Raw genomic sequence first — 16,255 nt, 5'->3', positions numbered from 1 at the left:
CTTCCTCTTCTCCTCCTTCTCCTTCTCCATGATGATTCTGAGGCTTGAACTTGACAACCTGGGTGCTGACCCTGGGATTTTTGCTCAAGGCTGGCACTCTACCAATGGAGACATAGCTCCGTTTCCAGCATTTGTTTATGCTTAATTGGAGATAAAATTCCCATGGGCTTTACTGTCTGAGCTGCCTTTGAACTGAGATCCTCAGATCCCAGAGCTTCTAAGTATGTCCTTGCAAGGGGAGAGTCTTTGTATTCTTGGTCATTTACTCTCACTGTAGTATGCCAGGTGAATAAATACCAAAAAAATTACTGATAAAGATAAAGAAATTTAAATCCTTTACTGCTTTTTGCTTTTTTAATTTGATACCATTCCAATCTATTTCACTGAGAGCAAGCTCACACAGGCTATGACATCACACTCCCTAAGTGATGCTAAGGCATTTTTAATGGAAATATCTTTTTAATCCTATGCCAGCTACTTTTCTAAGTACATAGTTACTGTATGCATTCTTTAGACAAGCCCCATGAGATGAATACTATTCCTTTTCCCATTTTATAGATGTGAAAATGGAGGCCTACTATCCAAGGCCAGATCATCAGTATGTGACAAAGTCATAACTCAACCCAGTTTTGCTCTAGAATCTGAGACTTTAGATTGCTCTCACGTTGGTACTAGCTTTAATAATCTTCCTACATTGTTGAACACTTATACAGAGGTTGGATACATAAGTAGTAAAGAAAAAGTAGGTTTTGAATTAAGTTTAATTTACTTGTATTGAGACAGGCTCTGACTATAGAACACAGCTGGCCTCAAACTCAAGATCCTCCTGGTTCAACTTTTCAGGGGCTGAGATTTCAGATATGCATCATCATGTCCAGCTAGGTTTGTATTTAAATAGAGTTATTCCCTCAACTTAAGGATATTTCCAGGTAGGAAGTATTAAATTATATGTGTGTGATTCTTTTGCCTGCAGTTCTTTCATTTTTTTTTTTTTTTAAATCCGGTCGTGGGGCCTGAACTCTTGGCCTGGGCGCTGTCCCTCAGCTCTTCAGCTCAAGGCTAGCCCTCTACCACTTGAGCCACAGCGCCACTTCCGGCTTTTTTTTTCTGCTTATGTGGTGCTGAGGAATCGAACCCAGGGCATTAAGCATGCAAGGCGAGCGCTCTACCACTGAGCCAACTTCCCAGCCCTGCCTGCAGTTCTTTCAATCTGTCTTTCAACCATCAAAGTTGAGATTCTTGACAATACAAAAGCTATGGGTTCATATTGCATTTTCCTTTTGTAGAGGTAGATAGAAGTGACTTCTGACTCTCTCATAGTCAAGTCCTGTGGGGAGACTCATAGTAGGAGGTGATGGAGTGATTTCTTCCTTTGCTTTTATATTACATTAAAGAGATAGAAATTGTATGGACTAATGACCAATGACAATTTTGTTTTACCTTACTTGAGATCCTAACAGAAGACTTTTTCCTTAATTTATGAATGACAAGTAGGATTTGTAAACTGAGTAAGCCATTTGTAGGTTTTACTTGCCCTTCTGCCTCAGTGAAGATAGACAGCTGTTTGCTTTCTAAACGGAGCACAGGAAAACTTAATGTACTTTGCTAAATTATTTGGAGACAGCAGTCACAGCTAATCCTATCTTCTCACAAGTAGAAACAAAAAGAAAGGTCTACAGGGCATTGTGGGGTGTTTTTGGCCTCCTGGAAGATGTTTTCTAAGTGGTTTACTTATTTACTACTCTGTGGTCCTTGACTCAACAGTCAATGCTGGTGTATCATACATTGATAAGTGTATTTTCCAAACATTGAAACCTTTTCTTTTCTTTTCCTTTTTGTGCTGGTCCTTAGGCTTGAGCTCAGTGCTTGGGTGCTGTCTCTAAGTTTTTTTGCTCAAGGCCAGAACTGAGCCACACCTCCACTTCCACCTTGGTGGTGGTTAAATGGAGATAAGAGTCCCATGGACTTTCCTGTCTGCGCTGGTTTCAAACTGAGATCCTCAGATCAGCCTCCTGAGTAGCTAGGATTACAGACATGAGTTACATGTGCCCAGCAAGCTTGAAACATTTTTCTGGATTATATTTTATAATCTACAGGTAAAAGCCTTTAAAATTTTATAGTATTTTTGTGGTTTTTGTGAAAGGTGTTTCTTTAAATTTTCTCCTAAGATTAGGAAAGTTATTATTACTGATGTGAATTTACTAATGCTACCCTGGTGGCAACAAGAAATTCTTTGAGGGCTAAGGCTTTTACTTTTAGCTCACAGCAAGTCTGACATGGTATAAATGGATTTACCATACTCTCATAGAACTTTCCAGCAATTTTTCCAAACAAATACCTAAATAACCCTATTAAACATAGTTTTAAGAGATTTGAAATATTTTCGTGGAGTTTGGGCTTTGCAAGAAGTGGAACTTTAAGTATATTGAGATGGTGTTAAAAAATAAGAATTGACCTATTTTATATGATGCTGTCAGGGAAAGCATCTTATCTCTGCCTGTTTATTTTACATATATTAACAAATCAGTAAAAAAGAGAAGAAAAGGAAACAGAAAGAGAGAAGTATTTACTTCTATCCATTGTTTTATGATTAAATGGTAGGTCTTAGAATTTGCTTGTACAAGGAGAAATGAACCTGCTGTCTGCTTCTGCATGGCTTCTGTAACCCTTACGTGTGGATTTGGTGCTTGAAGAAACATCTTTTAATATAAGGTGGTCCTTCTCTAAACCATCTACTTCATGGAGCTCTCAACTAAAGAAACTACAGAGACCAAAACATTGTGATTCTTTTTTTTTTTTTTTTTGACAGTCGTGGGGCATGAACTCTGGGCCTGGGAGCTGTCCCTCAGCTCAAGGCTAATGCCCTACTACTTGAGCCACAGCACCACTTCCGGCTTTTTTCTGCTTATGTGGTGCTGAGGAATTGAACCCAGGGCCTCATGCATGCGAGGCAAGCACTCTATCACTGAGCCAACTTCCCAGCCCCAACACTGCAGTTCTTAATAACTGTAGCTTAAATAAGACATGTTTTCTACCATGTAAAAGTACAGATGCATTGTCTAAGGCTGGAAGCCCAATAACACTTTCCTGTAAAAATCTAAGAGACCCAATTTCCTTATAGCTCACAAATTGGCCAGACTAAAGTTGTGTTTCTCTTGGGAGAGAAGTGTCAGACCAACAACCATACTTCACAAGCTAGGTGCAGGAAGGCGTTAGCAAAAGAAGCCAAGGCCAGCTCAGCATTCTCTTAAGGGAGTTTCCCAGAAGCCTCCAAGCAGCATTTCCCCTGACACTGCATTGGCCAGAGCCCAGACACACTGGCCCCAGGAGCTACAAACAAGGCTGGAAAACCAGTCTTGGTTCTGATTGGCTCTTTGCCTATTTGGACATTCTAATACCATTTAAACAGCGATAATACTGGGACTGAATATTGAGATTAGAGTGAACTCTTAATTATTTCCTTAGTCTAAAATTAGAATTAGTATTTATCCCTTATGTATGATACAATTCGATAAGAAAGTTGCTTAGAGTAGTAAATACATTTATACCATCACATGACATTTATTTTCTTCTAATATGCAGGAATAAGACTTTCAGTTTGCCTTTCATAACATAATCATCATTCCCGAAAGAAACATTTTAACTAAAATGCAAAATATTAGGTTTATCTTTAACAATACAGTAAAAGTGCCTTTTTTCTCTCCACAAAAATGTAAGCCAGAGTCAGCAAATGTTAACTTTAATGCTGAAATTGTTTACCAAGGAAAACTAAATTAGAAATTGAACACGAAAAGAAATTCAGATGAGTTTCATCTTCCTGAAATGCACAAGACCAAAAAGCCGTGCCCAGGTGTGTGTGGGAAGGGTAAGTAAGGACAGTAAGTGCAGCACAGAAGTTTCCAGAGATGTGAAGTTACTCTGGCTGACTGTCATGGTACATATGTGTTATTGTGCACTTGTGAAAATCAAGAGAATAGTAAAAGGGAACTCTGATGCAGGGATTTTACATTCGGTTTCTGCTACCATGCCTTTAAAAAAAAAACAGGGAAAGTCATATAGATTTCTTTATGTAAGTTTATATAGTCATTTTCTTTATTTGGTCCTATATAAATGGGCACTTAGGTTGTTTTCATTTCTTGGTGGTTGTGAGGGATGTTGTGAACATGGGAATACAGACATTTCTTAGTATACTAACACAATCTGCCTCCCATGATAGTTCTATTTTTAATTTATTGATGAACCTACATAGTGGGTTTTTTTTGGGGGGGGGCGGTGCTAATTCTGGGCTTAAATTTGAGGCATAAGCTTTTGTGTTCAAGTTAATGCTCTACCACTTGATCCTCAGTTCCACTTCCAGCTTTTTTGGTAGTTAACTGAAGATAAGTAATGGCTTTGAACCATGATCCTCAGATTTCAGCCTCTGAAGTAGTTAGGATTATAAGCACCCTACAAGTGCCCTATGAACCTACTATCCTTTTTATAACTGTATTAAGTTATATGCTCTTCAACAAAGTTTATGAATTCCCTTTTCTCCACATCCTTACCCAAACTTGGTTCATCTTTTTCATGAAAGCCATTCTAATAAGTGTTGAGTGATAGTTCACTCTGATTTTAGTTTGCATTTCTTTAATGATTAGCAGTTTTACACACACACACACACACACACACACACACACACACACCTACTTCCCTATTAGGATATATCTTATTTTGAGAAATGTCTGCTCTTTTTTTTCTCCTTTTAAATTATTTGTTTTCTTGCTACGGAATTGTTTGAGTTTCTTCTGTATTTTGACTACTAGTCCCTTATCAAATATTTGGTTTGATATATATTTCCCCCCATTCTACAGGTTGCTTCTTCACACTATTGATCGTTTCCTTTGGTATGGAGAACTTTTTGGTTCAATATAGTCTGTTTATTCAGTTACAGTTTGGTTGCTGCTGCTTTCCAGGTCAGATCCAAAGTGTTTTTTTGCCCAAAAGAATGCTGTAGAGCTTTCTTTCTCCTCTGCTTGCTTTATTTTTTATTGTTTTGGTATTGTGTCCAAGTCTTTAATCCGTTTTGAGTTGATTTTTTAAGTATATGTAGTGGGAGATATGTGTCTAATTTCATTCTTTCCAGTTGTCCTTACACTATTTACTGAAGTGACTGTCCTTTCCTCACTGTGTATTTGTGAGAATTTTGTTGAAATTTAATTGACTGTAAATGCATGGTTTCTTTCTGGGCTTTTCATTATGTTCTTTTTTTTTATCAATATTCTGTTTTGATGTAATTATCATGCCATTTGATTACAATCTCTTGATAATGTTTTGAAATCAGAGAATGTGACACCATTGGCTTTATTCTTTTTGCTCAGGGGTAAAATGTTCAAGCTAAGGAGGGAGACGTTTTGAAAGTTATTGTACAGAAAATTGACTGTAGTCAATAATAATATATATGTTTCAAACTTACTAGAATTAAAATTTAAATGTTATTATACAAAAATCAATAACTAAGCAAGATATTAAATGTGATTGAACTCAAGTCTTTGTACTTACTAGACAAATACATGCTGTAGCACCTAACTTTACACCCCTTTATATTTTTGTCGGTTGTGGGGCTTGAACTCTGGGCCTGGACGCTGTCCCTAGCGCTCTACCACTTGAGCCACAGTGCCACTTCCTGCTTTTTCTACTCATGTGGTGCTGAGACCTCATGAATGGGCAAGCAGTCTACCACTGAATTACCTTCCCAGCCCACACCTAGCTCTGTTGATTTTTATGTGGTACTGAGGAATGGAACTCAGGGCTTCATGCATGCTAGGCAAGCACTCTACCACTGAGCCACCTTCCCAGCCCTGTTGATTTTATTTTGATTTTGAGAAAGCGTTATTCACTTTACTCTGATTGGCCTCAAACTCATGATCTTCCTGTCTTTACTGCCCAAGTAATTGGGATTACAGCCGATGGGCATACACTTGACTGATGGATGTGTTAATTAGCTTGGTTTAATAATCTACTATTATATACATATATCAAAACATCATATTTTATGTACTCTATACTTGTATACACTATTTGTCAGTTAAAATATTGTTAATACAAAGAACATAACAAAATAGTGAATTGTGAGAAGGACCCAGCTGAAAAAGAAAACTAACATTAATAACACAGAATGAGCCTCAAATCCCTCCCAATTTCTCTCTCTCTTTCTTTCTTTTATTTGTCCAGGACCAGAAATTGAACTCAATATGTGATACTTTCAATCATTGTCTGGTGCTTTACCACCCAAGTCATACCTCCAGTCTCCCCTCAGATCTCAACGTTATTTCTTTTCTTTTCGTTTCTTTCTTTCTTTCTTTTTTTTTTTGGGTCAGTCATGGGGCCTGAACTCTGGGCCTGGGCACTGTCCCTCAGCTCTTCAGCTCAAGGCTAGCGCTCTACCACTAGCGCCATAGCGCCACTTCTGGCTTTTTCTGCTAATGTGGTGCTGAGGAATCAAACCCAGAGCCTCATGCATGCAAGGCAAACACTATCACTGAGCCACCTTCTCAGCCCCTCAATACTATTTCTGTTTAATGTCTCTAAACTTTCCTTTTAGTTTTTTTTCTTTGCAGTATTGTTTCAATCCTGTGAAATCTCATGCTCCCAATTTGTACTAAATACTTGAAGCTATTAGGCAATTTTCCTTGGAAAACCCAGCAGAGCGCCATGTGGAGTATAGACCAATCATGGAGCACTGTGGGGATTCTTAAGTGCATTGATGACAATAGCAGTCAAAGACAGTCTCATACCTTTAGTCTTGTTTTCCTGAAAAAGTCCTCATGATTTCTGTCACCTCTTCTGAGAATCATGAGTCGACATGCTTAGAAATGATCATTTGAACTTTATGAAATTATTATATGTTGAATCAGAGTGCAAGGTCTTTCATGAAACCTCAAACCTACTACCTTTTAAGATTCATTTAGTGAAAATTCTAAAAGGAAATATCAAGAAAGAGAACCTGACTAAACTACCGTAATTCTTTCACCTCCCCTTCCCTTGGGAAGATTTGTGCTGTCCACTTGGAATTACGTGGGTACTCTACTCTGATCCAATGTAGACAATATTTTGATCCAATTTTCAGCAGGGGGGGGGTAACCAGATATTACTATGAACACTTTACTCAATATTAAAACAGTACAAATGTAAAGAAAGAAAAAACAAGCATAAGATATGCAAGTTTTTGTTTCACCTTTTTGGTAGCTAAAATTTGAACTCAGTCCCACAGGCCTGCTAGGCAGGTGCTCTACCCATTGAGCTATACTCCTAGCTAGGAGTATAGCTATACTCCTGCTCTGGCTTTTTTTGGGATTAGCTATACTCCTGCTCTGGCTATTTTTTGGGTTAGATTCTTGTGGTTTTTCTCTGAAACTGGCCTGCTATCTATGCCTCCAGCAGAGCTGATAATATAGACCCACTGTGCCTGGCTAGCTTGTTGAGATGAGATCTGACTAATGTTTTGCCTATGCTGGCCTTGAACTCAGAGCTTCCCAATGTCCTCCTCCTGAGTAAATGAGATTTTAGACATAAACCACCACATCCAGTGCAAGCTTTTTTTTTTTAGTCAGTTGTGGGGTGCTGTCCCTGAGTTTCTTTGTGCTCAAGGCTAGTGGTCTATCACTTGAGGCACTGCACCACTTTCAGTTTTTGAGTGGTTAATTGGAGATAAGTCTCACAGGGACTTTTCTTCCCAAGCTGGCTTTGAACTGTGATCCTCAGTTCAGCCTCCTGACTAGGATTACAGGCATGAGCCACCAGCACCTAGCCTAATCCAAGCTTTTTGATGATGATCTCCATCTAACTCTTCAGCAACCTCAAAAGTTTAGACCAAATTTGCAAGTATGCTTTCCTCCCTTTCATTTCCCTATAGCCATATTTTATGGCATCACATTTTCTATTATAATAGTGTGATCTTCATGACACACAGACTCATTCCTTGCTAAGGATTAGGAGCATGGTTTAGCCTTTTCAGATTATCTAAGATTTTTTTTTTCTGCACAGCTCAGTTTCTAGCCTAAGGTATACATCTTATCCACAGTAAACTACTGAAATTATGATAATTGAGATGAGTCATCTAATTTTTGTTGCTGATGTTAACAGATCTTCCAAATTAAGTTGCTAAAGCTAATAGATCTTCTGTAAGAGCTGTCATTATTACCATTATCACCACCATCACAATCGCCACCAACACCTTTTTCCACATGATCACAGCAGGACTTTAATCCTGTTATCATCACAGCATGGGAGCAGTAACCACAGACTAGCCCTCACTATAGTAGACACACACAGGGAATAAAGGAAAAATCAGTGGGAAATTATGATCTCCCATAATGTGAGTTATAAAATGATTAGCTACTATTTTTTTTTCCAAAAAAATTAATATTCACTTAAAAGTGAACTCAAATTTGGAAAAGTGAAATGATGTTCCACTAATTCACCTGGCAAGGTATATTTAAATTTTTCAACACTTATGTTAATGATAAAGGCAAAAGGAAGAAAAAAATTCAGCAGTATTATAAATGAAGATTGTATTTTTATGCTTAGATGTTTTCTTCAAGTGTCTCAAGAATTTGGAGTCAAAGTCATACCTGATACTTGATGCCTCTTAAAATGGCTCATTGCCAAGAGCAAAGAGACAAACAGTACATGGTCTCCCTGATAAGTGGATGTTAAATCCAAAAATGTTAGGTAATATGACAAAATTAACAGGACTTAAGAAACAAAGAACTTCCACTCATCTGGTCGAACCACTACTAAATATCCCCATGCTGCTGATCACATGTATGGTGTATATGTGTACACCGTTATATGTTATAGACCATGATAGACAATTTGCTCCAGGAAAGTTAGAATGAGCTTGTGACTTTAAATGAGCATCAGTATTCCACAATACTGTGAAATTTGGGAAATTATGTAATCACTTAATCACAATTAAAAAAATAAAAAATAAAATGGCTCATTGATTCTAAATTAAATTCAGTAAGTGTTTAGTGTGGTAGAAGGGACTGTGTTAGAAAACAGGTGAATAGAAGGGAAAATAAGGTATTTTCTATACCTTTGAAGAAGGAGTTTACAACAAACAATGTTGAAGACAGAACAACTTTTAGACCTGGAAATGTATGTTTTGTGTGTGTGTGTGTGTGTGTGTGTGTGTGTGTGTGTGTGTGTGTGTGTGTGTGTGTGTGTGTGTGTGTACTAGTCCTGAACCTTGAGTTCAGGGACTAGAGCATTGTCCCTGAGCTCTCTCTTTTTTTTTTGTTCAAGGCTAGCATTCTACCACTTGAGCCATAGTTCCGTTTACAGATTTTGTCTTAAAATTGGAGAGTTTCACAAGCTCTCCTGCCTGGGTAGGAAAAAGTTGGATAAAGTTGGGTGTAGTGACATACCTGTCATCCTAGCTACAGCAGGAAGTGATAAATAGCAAGATCACTATCCAGGTGTGTGCCTGGGCAAAAATAACCAGAAGACGTGGTTCAGAGATAGAGCACCTGCCTAGCAGGTATGAAGCCCTGAATTCAAACCCAAGTGTTGCCTAAAAACACGTAAATAAAAAAATCAATTGCCAGCCAGATGCAAATGCACAAAAGGCAGTTGTACATGAAGCCTTTGTTATTAAGGCATTTCAAACATACTAATTTTTGTATGAAGTATTGGGTTGACCATTCCTTCTATATCCTCAATAGTCATCCCTGTTTGCAAGAGTGTCTTAGTCTGTAATCATTGGGGGAGCAGTGAAGAGATCAGGCAACAAAGAGGCTCATTATGATAAAACACACAGAATATATTTTCCTAGCCTCCCCTTGAGGGAAAATGCATCGAGAGATATAGAGGGAAGAAGAAACTTAAATTGAGATTGTCAAAGCTAAGGCAGTCACTTACGGAGGGATAAATAGTATTATCAACACAGCTATTAGGACATCATATTGGCTTCAAACTCATTCTGAAGGAGAAATAAAATTCTCAAGAATGTCTTCAGTGAACCCAGGGACCCATTTTTTTTAGCATGCTGATTGCTGATGAAGGCAGGTTTAGGAGGTATTATAGTCTTTTCCACCCATCCCATTTCTTTCAACCACATATATCATTGAATTTTCTACAAACTTGCTTCTCTTTCACCGAATTCTGTCTGTATGAAACCTGACAATGAAAGAAATAGAATGCCTTTGCCTTCGAGGAAGTTATACTTAGGAGGCATGTTATATAAAAGATCTAGTATGAGGCAAGTTCAGACTGTTTATAGAAGCTATTATTGCCAACAAAAAGATCATTATAGCTAAGTCACTTTTGCACTACTAACAACATCTACACTTTAATTTAGATAACATGCATCCTTTATCATAAGTTCAAGTATCTAGAGAGAAGTTGATCCAATCCCAAACTTCTAAAAGTAGTGAAACCATTGATACATTCCATTTCCCATAGGCACATCATTGGAAGAGGGTGGGAATGGAAGAGAAAGCTATGATCCAGTCAGGGTGATTTTCAGGACGTTTAGAAAGCTTGTTATAATCTTTCTCTTTCAATACTGCATGCATGGATTTGAAGCCTGGAATCAGTAGAGTCATTTTGTCACATATAAGGCAAGAAAATATACAAATGAGAGTTCTATCAAGACAACTGCAAAGAAACAGAAGCAGAACCACTGGTTCAAGACATGCTGAAGTCTGTCTTCATGCTAGACCAATACATTTACTGATCAATTGACCCAGTTTAAGTTGGTGCTTTTCATGTTTAGGTGGATGCATTTATCTCTTCAATAAATAATACTGAAGAGATGTAAAGAAACTAAGAGTCTTGGAAGACATACAGTTGATAAATACTCTAAGGAAATATATAATATGAAAGAAGTGGATCAGGGGCTAATGTAAAATATATAGATTAGACTATGGATTTTTGGACCTTTTGAAAGTAATGTAATTTAATAGTTTTTTTTCCCTGTGCTGGGGTTTGGACTTAGAGCCTTGTACTTGCTAGACAGGTTCTCAACAACTAAGCCATACTTCCAACTCTATTTCTGTTCTTTATGTTTAAGGTAGGCTCTTTATATTTAAGGTAGGCTTTTTTAATTCCTGGGATGACAGATGAGGACCATTGTGTCCAACTTCCGCTGTTGAAATGGAATCTTGCAGACTTTTCTGCTTGGGTTGGCCTGAAAATGGATCCTCCCAATCTCAAAAGTCGAACTCAGAGTACCACATAGTTTAGGATGACAGGTCTATGCCACTGCTCCCAGCTATGGGTTAAAAGGGAGGCTCTTAGCCAGGCACTGGTGGCTCATGCCTGTAATCCTAGCTACTCAAAAGGTTGAGACCTGAGGATCTCGGTTCAAAGCCAGCCCAGGCAGGAAAGTCCGTGTAACTCTTATCTCCAATAAATTATCAGGAAAACGGAAGTGGTACTGTGATTCAAGTGGTAGAGTGCTCTCTTTGAGTTGAAGAACTGAGGGACAGCGCCTAGGCCCAGAGTTCAAGATGATCCACTGGCACTTAATGGGTTGTGATTTAATGGGTTGTGATTGGTGAATGTAAGACTAAAAACAAACATTTGTTGATTTTGTTTGGCCTTGTATGTTTCACTCATCTCATATAATTGCTAAAATGTTTAATGAAGTACTATCATTTTCTTTGTCTTACAGATGGTGAAGGTGTTTAGTAACTCACTAGTTGTATCTTAATTGACAGACTTGAGACTAAAACCTTTGAATTCTGGCTTCAGGGTTAGCATTGGTAAATAACTCTTGAGTCTTCATCGTAGGTGTCATAATGAAAGCACAAGTGCTGTGGACAGGGGGCAGTTCAGAACTTCTTTTGAATGGATATAAAAGAATATCAACTTAGACACTGAAAAAACTCAGTCGGTTTTGTATACCATATTATGTTATGAAAAGAATCATTGTGAAAGTCAGCACCAAGGACAGCAAAGCAGAGCTACAGAACAAAACTGAGTCCCTGACAAAATTTGCATGGTCAGCTGGATCAATCAGTTCTGAGCTCTTACCTATTTATGTTTTTTTTTTCTAGTGATGTGAGCCCACAAATTACCCTAATACTTGTAGAATTGATGTGCCCTTTAGCATTATTAAAAGTATCCTAAGAGGAAAAACTTTCTTTTTCTGCCATTACCAAAAGAAGTCATGGAATGGGCCCCACCCTTAGAATTCTGTACTCAGCTCGACCTTCTTACTTAAACTACCCAAGGCAATTGCACAAAGCCTTGGAACTGAGCCTTATTTATCTGCTGCTTACAGGTGAGGAGAATATCTGTCATCATTCTCACAGACTTACTTACAAATGAGCTCATTTCCTCAGGGATGTATGATCTCCTGGGATTTCCAAACCTTGGTGTTGTTTCTCAAAGGTAAACAATATTGTTGAGGCTGCCAAGATCTTGTCCCCATGTTCAATATGGTTTATAAATATTCCCATTTTAGGGGCTGGGAAGGTGGCTCAGTGGTAGAGTGCTTGCCTTGCATGCATGAGGCCCTGGGTTCAATTCCTCAGCGCCATATAAGCAGAAAAATCCAGAAGTGGTGTTGTGGCTCAAGTGGTAGAGTGCTAGCCCTGAGCTGAAGAGCTGAGGGACAGCGCCCAGGCCCAGAGTTCAGGCCCCACGACTGGCAAAAAAATTATATAGATATAGATATATTCCTATTTTAAAAACTCATTGGTTGTTTCATTTTTTTTTTTTTTGGTCGGTCGTGGGGCTTGAACTCTGGGCCTGGGCGCTGTCCTTCAGCTCTTCAGCCCAAGGCGAGTTCTCCACCACTTGAGCTACAGCGCCACTTCTGGTTTTCTGGTGGTTTATTGGAGATAGGAGTCTCACGGTCTCTCCTGCCCGGGCTGGCTTTGAACCGGATCCTCAGATCTCAGCCTCCTAAGTAGCTAGAATTACAGGCGTGAGCCACCAGCGCCCGGCTGGTTGTTTCATTTTTAAAGAGTGTCTTACAAGAAGAAAAGTTCATATTTTAAAAGAAATATACAAAGGATAAAGGTGATGGGATGCACTTCATGTTGATTACTTTGAATTCCTAACTCATTACCAATATATTAGTGCTGTATAATAGGTATTGCTTTCAAGGTAGAGTCTTAGCTATATATAGTTCTTGGGCACTTAAAATATTACTAGTGTTAGCCAGGCACTGGTGGCTTATACCTGTAATCAGGTAATCAGAAGGCTGATTTAAGGATTGTGGAATGAAGTCAGCCTGGGCAAGAAAATATGTGAGAATCTTAGCTAGGTGCTGGTGGCTCACGCCTGTAATCCTAGCTACTCAGAAGGCTGAGATCTAAGGATCGTGATTTAAAGCCAGCTCGGGCAGGAAACTCTGTGAGACTCTTATCTCCAATAAACCACTCAGAAAACTGGCAGTGGTTCAAGTGGTAGAGCATTAGCCTTGAGCTGAAGAGCTGAGGGAAAGCGTTCAGGCCCAGAGTTCAAGCCCCATGACTGACAAAAAAAAGAAAGAAAAAAGGAAAGAAAAAAAGAAGGAAAGGAAGGAAGGAAAGAAAGAAAGAAAGAAAATCTGTGAGAATCTTTTTTTGGGGGGAGGGGAGGTGAAGTCCTGGGGCTTGAACTCAGGGGCTGGCGCTGTCCCTGAGCTTCTTTTGCTCAAGGCTAGCACTCTATCACTTGAGCCACAGTTGCTACTTTTGTTTATGTGGTACTGAGGAATCAAACCCAGGGCTTCATGCATTCTAGGCAAGCACTCTACCACTATGCCACATTTCCAGCCCAGTCTGTGAGAATCTTATCTCCAATAAACCATTAAAAAGCTGGAAGTGAAGCTGTGGTTCAAGTGGTAGAATGCTAGCCTTGAGTATAAAAGCTCAGGACAACACTCAGATCTTGAGTTCAAGCCCCAGGACTGGCGCGCGCACGCGCGCACACACACACACACACACACACACACACACACACACACACACACACAAACAGATTACTAGTGTTAACAGAGGAACAAAGATGTATTATTTAATCTTGATATGATAACAAATTAACATAAATTTACTGCCTGTGAGTAGCATCTATGGCCAGTGGTCCCATTTGTTTTTCTTGCATCTCTCTGTGTAGCCCAGGCTAGTTCAAACACACTACACAGGCTTGAGATCACAGTGCTCCTGTTTCCCCCTATGAGTGTTATAGGCACACCCAGCCACAAAGGTATTTTTAGAGACTTTTCTAACATTGTTTTAAAGAGGTTTTATTCATTTAAACCAAATTAACTAAAGCCCTTTCTAACATTGTTTTAATGAGGTTTTATTCATTTAAACCAAATTAACTGAGACTGCTATATTCTTGTGGGGATGTCTCCTTTCCTTCACCCATAACAGTTGACTAAATTCTATTTATCCTACATCCTAAATGTATTTTAGGTATCCCTCCTTTCTATCTCCATTACCACTGTTTAGTTCCTACGTGGTTTCACATTTTAAGAGGTTCCTAGTATTTCTCCTTATCACCACTCTTACTTATTTCCGTAGCATTTCTGTTCCAAAACCCACCTCACTACATTCTTTGCTATACAATACACATCTTACTCAAGATGTGGTCCCTGGCCAGTATTCTAAGTGCCTTAGCAATGCAGAATCTGAGGTTCCACCCACACTGAATCAGAATATGCATTTTAATGAGACCTATGAAAACAATTTTTATGCGCTTGAATTTGAGAGGCACTGTTGTTAATGGTTGTGTCCAGATTCCTTCAAATAACTTAGAGGATCTACATGATTCATTCTAGTTGAGTTAATCTCACTTCAAGTCATACAAATAATTTGCAGTTCCCTGTACTTATCATAGTTCTTCCGTCTGAATTACCTTTCCCTCCTGGTTATCAAGTTTCAATTGGAAAAAATTCTTCTATGGTCCCTCATAATAGTCAGCTATATCTTTTTTCTGTTTCCATTGATGTTTACTCTTTTATGTATGCATAATGATAGATTATGAACCTTTGTATGTCTTTTTTACTAGACTGTGAAATTTCTGAGGGTAGGTATTATCTTGTATCCTGTTCTGTTATTCTCAATAGTTCGTAATACATGTTTTTTTTGTTTTTGTTTTTTTTGGGTCCGGTCGTGGGGCCTGAACTCTGGGTCTGGGTGCTGTCCCTCAGCTCAAGGCTAGCGCTCTACCACCTGAGCCACAGTGCCACTTCCGGCTTTTTTCTTTTTGCTTGTATGGTGCTGAGGAATTGAACCCAGGGCCTCATGCATGCTCTATCACTGAGCCTCCTTCCCAGCCCAAATACATGTTTGCTGAATGAATTACCTGACATATCTGAAACATTAAATAATGGTTGTATTTTATGGACTCATTCCTTTTGAAAGATAGACTATTACTAATCACTTGTAGATAACTTATTTTATAAGAGGAGAACTGAAATCTCCAGAGTTTAATGACTTTTTCAAAATTTTCTTCATGATACCATTTGCTTGGTATATAGTAAGAATCTTATAAAATATGCAGCTAATAAACATGATAAACTTATTTTTCTTTTTCTGATAATGGGCTGAGCTAAATTCACTTTTACTAGTAAGACTAAGAAATAGATTATTCTTGCTATCTTCTGCTAATCCTTTCTTCATCTTTCCCTTGTGAGAAATGACAGGGCTCTTTTCGATCTCCCTTTCAGTTTAGTGTTATATGATGCTGATCAGGAAGATAGTGAAGTAATTAGGGATGCAGCACCATCAGTACACAGCTGATAGTAGCCATTGCAACTCCTTTCATCAGATCTAGGATGTAGTTTCTTAAATTTCACAGTGTCTGGCAGAGCAAAGGACATAGACAAAAGCAGCTGGATCAGGCACCATCTAGATAAGGCTAGAGCAATCCTTGAAGGCACAGGGGATGTCTACAGTGGTAGACTTGTGCTGTAGAAATAAACCCATCCTGTGTTAGTCCCCTTTCTATTGCCCATAGCATAAAACCACACCCTGGGTCACATATAAACAAAAGAGGTTTATTTTTGCTTACTATTGTGATCCAATGTAGAGAAGGTCTATAGCTGGCGAAGACCTTCTTTTCAAGGTGGTGCAGGACATCACCTAGTGACACAAAGAGCATGTAATACCAAAGTAGAGTGGTAGATCCATTGTTGAGATAACTGGTTAACTAATGAATGCATTTGTTTTTAATTGAATGAGTAGATTAATACATTCATGAAGACAGAGGTATAATCTCCTTTCCAGGTCCTGCCTGGTTCCATATCTTAAGAGATCATAATGAGGATTAAGTT

The sequence above is a fragment of the Dipodomys spectabilis genome, unplaced genomic scaffold, assembly GCF_019054845.1.
Source record: "Dipodomys spectabilis isolate Male_0828 unplaced genomic scaffold, ASM1905484v1 ptg000783l, whole genome shotgun sequence".
Taxonomy (NCBI): Eukaryota; Metazoa; Chordata; class Mammalia; order Rodentia; family Heteromyidae; genus Dipodomys; species Dipodomys spectabilis.
Note: the sequence above shows the minus strand (reverse complement) of the source record.